The sequence below is a fragment of the Xenopus laevis genome, chromosome 1L, assembly GCF_017654675.1.
Source record: "Xenopus laevis strain J_2021 chromosome 1L, Xenopus_laevis_v10.1, whole genome shotgun sequence".
In the NCBI taxonomy this organism is placed as follows: domain Eukaryota; kingdom Metazoa; phylum Chordata; class Amphibia; order Anura; family Pipidae; genus Xenopus; species Xenopus laevis.
The window spans coordinates 4,741,621-4,752,451 of NC_054371.1; the positions used below are offsets into that span (position 1 = coordinate 4,741,621).

General features: G+C 46.9%; 1 protein-coding gene and 16 non-coding genes across 17 annotated transcripts in view; 6 read left to right on the plus strand and 11 right to left on the minus strand.

Moving 5' to 3' along the window:
- The window catches only part of LOC121393935 (vomeronasal type-2 receptor 26-like), a 263,348-nt gene that overhangs the window by 39,916 nt on the left and 212,601 nt on the right, over nucleotides 1-10,831 (minus strand). The gene's annotated exons all lie outside the window — the stretch shown is intronic.
- Nucleotides 57-128, minus strand: trnae-cuc. Its single transcript has one exon. It is a non-coding gene; the product is annotated as a tRNA-Glu (tRNA).
- trnaa-cgc lies at nucleotides 711-783 on the minus strand. Its single transcript has one exon. It is a non-coding gene; the product is annotated as a tRNA-Val (tRNA).
- trnar-acg lies at nucleotides 1,193-1,265 on the plus strand. Its single transcript has one exon. It is a non-coding gene; the product is annotated as a tRNA-Arg (tRNA).
- trnar-ccu lies at nucleotides 1,743-1,815 on the plus strand. Its single transcript has one exon. It is a non-coding gene; the product is annotated as a tRNA-Arg (tRNA).
- Nucleotides 3,119-3,191, minus strand: trnav-aac. Its single transcript has one exon. It is a non-coding gene; the product is annotated as a tRNA-Val (tRNA).
- On the minus strand, nucleotides 3,891-3,962 carry trnae-cuc. The gene has a single exon. It is a non-coding gene; the product is annotated as a tRNA-Glu (tRNA).
- On the minus strand, nucleotides 4,545-4,617 carry trnav-cac. The gene has a single exon. It is a non-coding gene; the product is annotated as a tRNA-Val (tRNA).
- Nucleotides 5,027-5,099, plus strand: trnar-acg. The gene has a single exon. It is a non-coding gene; the product is annotated as a tRNA-Arg (tRNA).
- On the plus strand, nucleotides 5,577-5,649 carry trnar-ccu. The gene has a single exon. It is a non-coding gene; the product is annotated as a tRNA-Arg (tRNA).
- Nucleotides 6,427-6,498, minus strand: trnah-gug. Its single transcript has one exon. It is a non-coding gene; the product is annotated as a tRNA-His (tRNA).
- trnav-aac lies at nucleotides 6,967-7,039 on the minus strand. The gene has a single exon. It is a non-coding gene; the product is annotated as a tRNA-Val (tRNA).
- On the minus strand, nucleotides 7,739-7,810 carry trnae-cuc. The gene has a single exon. It is a non-coding gene; the product is annotated as a tRNA-Glu (tRNA).
- On the minus strand, nucleotides 8,393-8,465 carry trnav-cac. Its single transcript has one exon. It is a non-coding gene; the product is annotated as a tRNA-Val (tRNA).
- On the plus strand, nucleotides 8,875-8,947 carry trnar-acg. The gene has a single exon. It is a non-coding gene; the product is annotated as a tRNA-Arg (tRNA).
- On the plus strand, nucleotides 9,425-9,497 carry trnar-ccu. The gene has a single exon. It is a non-coding gene; the product is annotated as a tRNA-Arg (tRNA).
- Nucleotides 10,276-10,347, minus strand: trnah-gug. Its single transcript has one exon. It is a non-coding gene; the product is annotated as a tRNA-His (tRNA).

A 10,831-nucleotide genomic window follows, 5' to 3' on the forward strand; every position in this document is an offset into this window, starting at 1 on the left:
TTGGGAAAGACCTTCTCAAGCCCCAGCGTTAAAGCCACCAGTCAGAAAAGTGCATTTTCCCTGACCGGGAACCGAACCCGGGCCGCGGCGGTGAGAGCGCCGAATCCTAGCCACTAGACCACCAGGGAGGCCGACGGCGAGCTTCCTCGATGCAACTGACGGCAATCAACTCCAACGCAGAATTGTTTACGACGACGCAAAGACATTTCTTTTCTAGACGTCATATCAAAGGCTATTGTGATACTAAATTCTATAGTTAGTATAGATATGGGGAAATATAATTGATGTGAGAGCAGGGAGGGGTGTGTGTGGATGGATGGATGGATGCGGGGGTTTTCATTTGGACGGGTTGAACTTGATTGATTGACTTTGTCTCTTTTCAACCCGATTTAACTATGTAACTATTTTGTAACCCTCCTCTTCTAAAGCGCTTCTTCTCCGTTGTGCTCGTGCCCCCTTTTGCATATGGCAGCTGAGGCCTTCGCCGAGCTTTCTCCACTTTTGGCGTGGTTAATGTTTTTTGTTTGCCTGGATGCCATTCGTTTTCTTGGGATGCGTGAATGTTTTGCACTTACTCCCAAACATTGGGCTTTCCATAGTCAAATATCCGTACAAAATGTCAATTCTAAAGGAAAGTGTGCCGCGTCTCTCCCATTTCGGCTTTGGGTTGATGAATGATAAACAAGCAGCTCGCGGTATAAATGGAGCTTTGTTCCTGCCCGGTTTCGAACCGGGGACCTTTCGCGTGTGTGGCGAACGTGATAACCGCTACACTACAGAAACTCCCGTGCTGTTCCCGCACGCAAGACGTTGTGTACTTTTTGCGCAACATTTTCCACAGATGTTGCCGATTATGATCGGGTTTATTTTCTGAAATTGTTTTTAATGCTCTGTGTAATACCGGTCCAGAGCTATAAACAAGGATGTCTGACTTGTAAAAGCCCTTCAAGTCTTAGGAAGGCATTTAAAACACCTCACCGTACAAATCGAAGGAACCCAGGACGAGTCCAACAAGCTATTTCCCAAGATCCCTTAGGTTGAGAGCAGAATGCAACTCCTCCCTTCATTTGTTCCAGGGATGAATTCGGGGACGTGAAGTCTCTCTCCTTACCATATTGGCGGGCGGTACGCAGAGTCTCTGGGATTCACAGGAACTTCCGAGAGATCTGTTTTCCAGCCGCAGACTGATGGGGGGCCAGTGGCGCAATGGATAACGCGTCTGACTACGGATCAGAAGAGTGTAGGTTCGACTCCTGCCTTGCTCGACATGCCTTTAAATTAATTTTCAATCGACTTTAAAAGGGACGTTGAAATTTGATTTCCATTTATAATTGATCATCGAATTTCAGTGCACCAGCACCACGTGAAACTGATGGATGCGTCCTACTGCCTTCTGCCGGCATGCAAGAAACGTCCCCGTCGCTCATGCCTATCGGTTTTTGACTTTCTCTTCTTTTCTTTTTTTTGTTTTTTTGCAGGTTTACGTTGGTGAAGCCTTTGCAAGAAAACAAAGCCACGCCGGGGCAAAAATGTCCTTGGCTTCATCGGTCATCATGTAGGATGTATGAATGCATGATGACTTTTTGGCTATAAAACCATAATAATATCTGTGCGTTTCAAGGTTTGCCAGTCTGCATTCGGTTAAATAAAGAGGGTGCAACTTTGCCCACCAAAACCCATGCAACTGATTTGCTATGAATGCAAACAGCACTAAAAGAAACTTTGCCAAGGGACCATCCTGTGCCCCAGTGGCCTAATGGATAAGGCACTGGCCTCCTAAGCCAGGGATTGTGGGTTCAAGTCCCATCTGGGGTGCTCGCGGTGTGACTTTCTTGAAAGAGACTTTGACGCAGCTAGGACCAGTAACTCTGCTGGCTCTCGAGTCCATGCAGGAGAATTTGGCAAGAAAGCCTTTCAATTAGCTGGATGTTGTGTCAGCAGGTCCGGAAGAAATCCCGTTCCCTGATTAGCAATCATACAGCGGTACGATGAGTTGTGTTAGGAACGCCAAAAACACAAGCCGACCGCTGGAAGTAGCGTCCAGCAATAAGAGTAGACGGGTCGACAGTGGACCGGTACCGCTTGTTACTCGTTGAAGCGCCTCAAGTACATCTGTTGGACAGATATCAGAACTGCGTTGGGGGAACCTTTTAGCAGACCGCTTTTTGGCTCAGGAATGCCCTTCTCTCCCTTAAATTGTTTTCTCCCAGGCAAAGCCATAAAAGAATTGGTTAGCACCCATTTATAGGGAAGGAGAGGAAGGGGCGATGAGTGTGAATATTTGGGGTAACCTTTTGCTGCCATAAATGTAAAGCTTGCAAATTTCTTCAACAAGGGAGCAGAGTGAAATGTTTTCAAAGCCATGTGGTTTTCATACCAAAATCCTTGATCAGATGGAGATTCCAAATGAATTTGTGTCATACAATTCAAGTGTAATGCGTAAAGCCGGCTAAAGAGGAGATGGCCGACAGGAAGCTACAGCTACCTATTTATTTTGCAAGGGCGCGCCATTTCAAAGTGAGGAAGTAGAGTCGTTTTCAAATTTCCGTTTGAGTGCTAGAAAAGGGTCAAGTTTAAACAAGGGTAAAAAGTTGCCGTGACCCGGATTCGAACCGGGGTTGCTGCGGCCACAACGCAGAGTACTAACCACTATACGATCACTGCATGCTGCAGGCGCGTGCTTTGGGAGTGGCGGCTGCTCTGTCCACGTTGGCTTGTCTTGATTTCCTCAGCACAATTGTAGTTGGCATTCATTTTCCCTTTCGACCCATTTTACCGACTCAGCATTCCAGATGACCCACGGCAAGCCTCTCTTGAAAAACCTTTGGCCCTTGTCCGACTTTCTTTGCAAAGAAGGAACACTGACTCCCATAATGCCTTTGGCTTTCCCATTTACAATTTCTTCTTTTCAAAATGCAGTTTAATCGTAAGGAGGCGAACCTAAAACCTCCCGATCCACAGTTAAAATTCATGATAACCCACACACTCACTTCATTTGCCTGGGTTTTTGTTTTTTCCAATCGCTCAACTGGCTTAGAATGCTTTTTATTTGTAAATACATTCCTGCGAGAGAAAGCACTATGGGAAACGAAGAAATAAAAAGGGGGCGAATCGCTAGTGTTTCTGCCCGGTTTCGAACCGGGGACCTTTCGCGTGTTAGGCGAACGTGATAACCACTACACTACAGAAACCACCTGCGGGGCTCGTCTAGGGGCCTCCGATCTGAGTCGCAGGGAAAGCCGTCCGGCCGGTGACCGCTCTGAGGCCGCCAAGCAGCGGCCCGCACTAATGAACACTAGGAGACACCGAAAAGGGTCATGGAAAAGCAGGAAAGGGCGGTGTCACAAAGGCCAAGAGAACAGAGGGACTGGAGGAGGAGAGGCTGGTCCACCGAGTCAAAAGAGCTGAGAGGTCTAGAAGTGTAAGTAGCGAGAAGTGGTTTTTGGCTTCAGCTAAGCGCTCAAGTGGTTTTGAGCTAAAGGGAAGCAGAGGGGAGGGCTTTGCAGCGCAATGTCCTATTTAAATGGTGTTACCTAAGCTCCTTTGCTGATTTTGGTTTCTTTGCGGCGAGATATACAAATGAAGCCACTTTGGTTTGTGCCTTTAACACAGAATAGCTGAACTCACTCGAATCATACTGTATATCCCATTTCACACAGAAAATTGTCTCACGGCATCCCATGTGAACAATGGTAGTCTTGTATTGTTCTTGGAAAGGTTAAAGGCATGACATGGCTTTAGATCAGACAGTTTCTCTCGAGTCATGACACGTTTACCATACGAATACAAGCGCCTTCTTCCGTACAGCACTTGAGACCTTGCACCACCCGTAGTTTGGGAAAGACCTTCTCAAGCCCCAGCGTTAAATCCACCAGTCAGAAAAGTGCATTTTCCCTGACCGGGAATCGAACCCGGGCCGCGGCGGTGAGAGCGCCGAATCCTAGCCACTAGACCACCAGGGAGGCCGACGGCGAGCTTCCTCGATGCAACTGACGGCAATCAACTCCAACGCAGAATTCTTTACGACGACGCAAAGACATTTCTTTTCTAGACGTCATATCAAAGGCTATTGTGATACTAAATTCTATAGTTAGTATAGATATGGGGAAATATAATTGATGTGAGAGCAGGGAGGGGTGTGTGTGGATGGATGGATGGATGCGGGGGTTTTCATTTGGACGGGTTGAACTTGATTGATTGACTTTGTCTCTTTTCAACCCGATTTAACTATGTAACTATTTTGTAACCCTCCTCTTCTAAAGCGCTTCTTCTCCGTTGTGCACGTGCCCCCTTTTGCATATGGCAGCTGAGGCCTTCGCCGAGCTTTCTCCACTTTTGGCGTGGTTAATGTTTTTTGTTTGCCTGGATGCCATTCGTTTTCTTGGGATGCGTGAATGTTTTGCACTTACTCCCAAACATTGGGCTTTCCATAGTCAAATATCCGTACAAAATGTCAATTCTAAAGGAAAGTGTGCCGCGTCTCTCCCATTTCCGCTTTGGGTTGATGAATGATAAACAAGCAGCTCGCGGTATAAACGGAGCTTTGTTTCTGCCCGGTTTCGAACCGGGGACCTTTCGCGTGTGAGGCGAACGTGATAACCGCTACACTACAGAAACTCCCGTGCTGTTCCCGCACGCAAGACGTTGTGTACTTTTTGCGCAACATTTTCCACAGATGTTGCCGATTATGATCGGGTTTATTTTCTGAAATTGTTTTTAATGCTCTGTGTAATACCGGTCCAGAGCTATAAACAAGGATGTCTGACTTGTAAAAGCCCTTCAAGTCTTAGGAAGGCATTTAAAACACCTCACCGTACAAATCGAAGGAACCCAGGACGAGTCCAACAAGCTATTTCCCAAGATCCCTTAGGTTGAGAGCAGAATGCAACTCCTCCCTTCATTTGTTCCAGGGATGAATTCGGGGACGTGAAGTCTCTCTCCTTACCATATTGGCGGGCGGTACGCAGAGTCTCTGGGATTCACAGGAACTTCCGAGAGATCTGTTTTCCAGCCGCAGACTGATGGGGGGCCAGTGGCGCAATGGATAACGCGTCTGACTACGGATCAGAAGAGTGTAGGTTCGACTCCTGCCTGGCTCGACATGCCTTTAAATTAATTTTCAATCGACTTTAAAAGGGACGTTGAAATTTGATTTCCATTTATAATTGATCATCGAATTTCAGTGCACCAGCACCACGTGAAACTGATGGATGCGTCCTGCTGCCTTCTGCCGGCATGCAAGAAACGTCCCCGTCGCTCATGCCTATCGGTTTTTGACTTTCTCTTCTTTTCTTTTTTTGGTTTTTTTGCAGGTTTACGTTGGTGAAGCCTTTGCAAGAAAACAAAGCCACGCCGGGGCAAAAATGTCCTTGGCTTCATCGGTCATCATGTAGGATGTATGAATGCATGATGACTTTTTGGCTATAAAACCATAATAATATCTGTGCGTTTCAAGGTTTGCCAGTCTGCATTCGGTTAAATAAAGAGGGTGCAACTTTGCCCACCAAAACCCATGCAACTGATTTGCTATGAATGCAAACAGCACTAAAAGAAACTTTGCCAAGGGACCATCCTGTGCCCCAGTGGCCTAATGGATAAGGCACTGGCCTCCTAAGCCAGGGATTGTGGGTTCAAGTCCCATCTGGGGTGCTCGCGGTGTGACTTTCTTGAAAGAGACTTTGACGCAGCTAGGACCAGTAACTCTGCTGGCTCTCGAGTCCATGCAGGAGAATTTGGCAAGAAAGCCTTTCAATTAGCTGGATGTTGTGTCAGCAGGTCCGGAAGAAATCCCGTTCCCTGATTAGCAATCATACAGCGGTACGATGAGTTGTGTTAGGAACGCCAAAAACACAAGCCGACCGCTGGAAGTAGCGTCCAGCAATAAGAGTAGACGGGTCGACAGTGGACCGGTACCGCTTGTTACTCGTTGAAGCGCCTCAAGTACATCTGTTGGACAGATATCAGAACTGCGTTGGAGGAACCTTTTAGCAGACCGCTTTTTGGCTCAGGAATGCCCTTCTCTCCCTTAAATTGTTTTCTCCCAGGCAAAGCCATAAAAGAATTGGTTAGCACCCATTTATAGGGAAGGAGAGGAAGGGGCGATGAGTGTGAATATTTGGGGTAACCTTTTGCTGCCATAAATGTAAAGCTTGCAAATTTCTTCAACAAGGGAGCAGAGTGAAATGTTTTCAAAGCCATGTGGTTTTCATACCAAAATCCTTGATCAGATGGAGATTCCAAATGAATTTGTGTCATACAATTCAAGTGTAATGCGTAAAGCCAGCTAAAGAGGAGATGGCCGACAGGAAGCTACAGCTACCTATTCATTTTGCAAGGGCGCGCCATTTCAAAGTGAGGAAGTAGAGTCGTTTTCAAATTTCCGTTTGAGTGCTAGAAAAGGGTCAAGTTTAAACAAGGGTAAAAAGTTGCCGTGACCCGGATTCGAACCGGGGTTGCTGCGGCCACAACGCAGAGTACTAACCACTATACGATCACGGCATGCTGCGGGCCAGGACTGCGTTGGCCTGCTTTGGGAGTGGCGGCTGCTCTGTCCACGTTGGCTTGTGTTGATTTCCTCAGCACAATTGTAGTTGGCATTCATTTTCCCTTTCGACCCATTTTACCGACTCAGCATTCCAGATGACCCACGGCAAGCCTCTCTTGAAAAACCTTTGGCCCTTGTCCGACTTTCTTTGCAAAGAAGGAACACTGACTCCCATAATGCCTTTGGCTTTCCCATTTACAATTTCTTCTTTTCAAAATGCAGTTTAATCGTAAGGAGGCGAACCTAAAACCTCCCGATCCACAGTTAAAATTCATGATAACCCACACACTCACTTCATTTGCCTGGGTTTTTGTTTTTTTCCAATCGCTCAACTGGCTTAGAATGCTTTTTATTTGTAAATACATTCCTGCGAGAGAAAGCACTATGGGAAACGAAGAAATAAAAAGGGGGCGAATCGCTAGTGTTTCTGCCCGGTTTCGAACCGGGGACCTTTCGCGTGTTAGGCGAACGTGATAACCACTACACTACAGAAACCACCTGCGGGGCTCGTCTAGGGGCCTCCGATCTGAGTCGCAGGGAAAGCCGTCCGGCCGGTGACCGCTCTGAGGCCGCCAAGCAGCGGCCCGCACTAATGAACACTAGGAGACACCGAAAAGGGTCATGGAAAAGCAGGAAAGGGCGGTGTCACAAAGGCCAAGAGAACAGAGGGACTGGAGGAGGAGAGGCTGGTCCACCGAGTCAAAAGAGCTGAGAGGTCTAGAAGTGTAAGTAGCGAGAAGTGGTTTTTGGCTTCAGCTAAGCGCTCAAGTGGTTTTGAGCTAAAGGGAAGCAGAGGGGAGGGCTTTGCAGCGCAATGTCCTATTTAAATGGTGTTACCTAAGCTCCTTTGCTGATTTTGGTTTCTTTGCGGCGAGATATACAAATGAAGCCACTTTGGTTTGTGCCTTTAACACAGAATAGCTGAACTCACTCGAATCATACTGTATATCCCATTTCACACAGAAAATTGTCTCACGGCATCCCATGTGAACAATGGTAGTCTTGTATTGTTCTTGGAAAGGTTAAAGGCATGACATGGCTTTAGATCAGACAGTTTCTCTCGAGTCATGACACGTTTACCATACGAATACAAGCGCCTTCTTCCGTACAGCACTTGAGACCTTGCACCACCCGTAGTTTGGGAAAGACCTTCTCAAGCCCCAGCGTTAAATCCACCAGTCAGAAAAGTGCATTTTCCCTGACCGGGAATCGAACCCGGGCCGCGGCGGTGAGAGCGCCGAATCCTAGCCACTAGACCACCAGGGAGGCCGACGGCAAGCTTCCTCGATGCAACTGACGGCAATCAACTCCAACGCAGAATTCTTTACGACGACGCAAAGACATTTCTTTTCTAGACGTCATATCAAAGGCTATTGTGATACTAAATTCTATAGTTAGTATAGATATGGGGAAATATAATTGATGTGAGAGCAGGGAGGGGTGTGTGTGGATGGATGGATGGATGCGGGGGTTTTCATTTGGACGGGTTGAACTTGATTGATTGACTTTGTCTCTTTTCAACCCGATTTAACTATGTAACTATTTTGTAACCCTCCTCTTCTAAAGCGCTTCTTCTCCGTTGTGCACGTGCCCCCTTTTGCATATGGCAGCTGAGGCCTTCGCCGAGCTTTCTCCACTTTTGGCGTGGTTAATGTTTTTTGTTTGCCTGGATGCCATTCGTTTTCTTGGGATGCGTGAATGTTTTGCACTTACTCCCAAACATTGGGCTTTCCATAGTCAAATATCCGTACAAAATGTCAATTCTAAAGGAAAGTGTGCCGCGTCTCTCCCATTTCCGCTTTGGGTTGATGAATGATAAACAAGCAGCTCGCGGTATAAACGGAGCTTTGTTTCTGCCCGGTTTCGAACCGGGGACCTTTCGCGTGTGAGGCGAACGTGATAACCGCTACACTACAGAAACTCCCGTGCTGTCCCCGCACGCAAGACGTTGTGTACTTTTTGCGCAACATTTTCCACAGATGTTGCCGATTATGATCGGGTTTATTTTCTGAAATTGTTTTTAATGCTCTGTGTAATACCGGTCCAGAGCTATAAACAAGGATGTCTGACTTGTAAAAGCCCTTCAAGTCTTAGGAAGGCATTTAAAACACCTCACCGTACAAATCGAAGGAACCCAGGACGAGTCCAACAAGCTATTTCCCAAGAACCCTTAGGTTGAGAGCAGAATGCAACTCCTCCCTTCATTTGTTCCAGGGATGAATTCGGGGACGTGAAGTCTCTCTCCTTACCATATTGGCGGGCGGTACGCAGAGTCTCTGGGATTCACAGGAACTTCCGAGAGATCTGTTTTCCAGCCGCAGACTGATGGGGGGCCAGTGGCGCAATGGATAACGCGTCTGACTACGGATCAGAAGAGTGTAGGTTCGACTCCTGCCTGGCTCGACATGCCTTTAAATTAATTTTCAATCGACTTTAAAAGGGACGTTGAAATTTGATTTCCATTTATAATTGATCATCGAATTTCAGTGCACCAGCACCACGTGAAACTGATGGATGCGTCCTGCTGCCTTCTGCCGGCATGCAAGAAACGTCCCCGTCGCTCATGCCTATCGGTTTTTGCCTTTCTCTTCTTTTCTTTTTTTTGGTTTTTTGCAGGTTTACGTTGGTGAAGCCTTTGCAAGAAAACAAAGCCACGCCGGGGCAAAAATGTCCTTGGCTTCATCGGTCATCATGTAGGATGTATGAATGCATGATGACTTTTTGGCTATAAAACCATAATAATATCTGTGCGTTTCAAGGTTTGCCAGTCTGCATTCGGTTAAATAAAGAGGGTGCAACTTTGCCCACCAAAACCCATGCAACTGATTTGCTATGAATGCAAACAGCACTAAAAGAAACTTTGCCAACGGACCATCCTGTGCCCCAGTGGCCTAATGGATAAGGCACTGGCCTCCTAAGCCAGGGATTGTGGGTTCAAGTCCCATCTGGGGTGCTCGCGGTGTGACTTTCTTGAAAGAGACTTTGACGCAGCTAGGACCAGTAACTCTGCTGGCTCTCAGGTCCATGCAGGAGAATTTGGCAAGAAAGCCTTTCAATTAGCTGGATGTTGTGTCAGCAGGTCCGGAAGAAAACCCGTTCCCTGATTAGCAATCATACAGCGGTACGATGAGTTGTGTTAGGAACGCCAAAAACACAAGCCGACCGCTGGAAGTAGCGTCCAGCAATAAGAGTAGACGGGTCGACAGTGGACCGGTACCGCTTGTTACTCGTTGAAGCGCCTCAAGTACATCTGTTGGACAGATATCAGAACTGCGTTGGAGGAACCTTTTAGCAGACCGCTTTTTGGCTCAGGAATGCCCTTCTCTCCCTTAAATTGTTTTCTCCCAGGCAAAGCCATAAAAGAATTGGTTAGCACCCATTTATAGGGAAGGAGAGGAAGGGGCGATGAGTGTGAATATTTGGGGTAACCTTTTGCTGCCATAAATGTAAAGCTTGCAAATTTCTTCAACAAGGGAGCAGAGTGAAATGTTTTCAAAGCCATGTGGTTTTCATACCAAAATCCTTGATCAGATGGAGATTCCAAATGAATTTGTGTCATACAATTCAAGTGTAATGCGTAAAGCCAGCTAAAGAGGAGATGGCCGACAGGAAGCTACAGCTACCTATTCATTTTGCAAGGGCGCGCCATTTCAAAGTGAGGAAGTAGAGTCGTTTTTCAAATTTCCGTTTGAGTGCTAGAAAAGGGTCAAGTTTAAACAAGGGTAAAAAGTTGCCGTGACCCGGATTCGAACCGGGGTTGCTGCGGCCACAACGCAGAGTACTAACCACTATACGATCACGGCATGCTGCGGGCCAGGACTGCGTTGGCCTGCTTTGGGAGTGGCGGCTGCTCTGTCCACGTTGCTTGTGTTGATTTCCTCAGCACAATTGTAGTTGGCATTCATTTTCCCTTTCGACCCATTTTACCGACTCAGCATTCCAGATGACCCACGGCAAGCCTCTCTTGAAAAACCTTTGGCCCTTGTCCGACTTTCTTTGCAAAGAAGGAACACTGACTCCCATAATGCCTTTGGCTTTCCCATTTACAATTTCTTCTTTCAAAATGCAGTTTAATCGTAAGGAGGCGAACCTAAAACCTCCCGATCCACAGTTAAAATTCATGATAACCCACACACTCACTTCATTTGCCCTGGGTTTTTGTTTTTTTTCCAATCGTTCAACTGGCTTAGAATGCTTTTTATTTGTAAATACATTCCTGCGAGAGAGAGCACTATGGGAACGAAGAAATAAAAAGGGGGCAAATGGCCAGTGTTTCTGCCGGTTTCG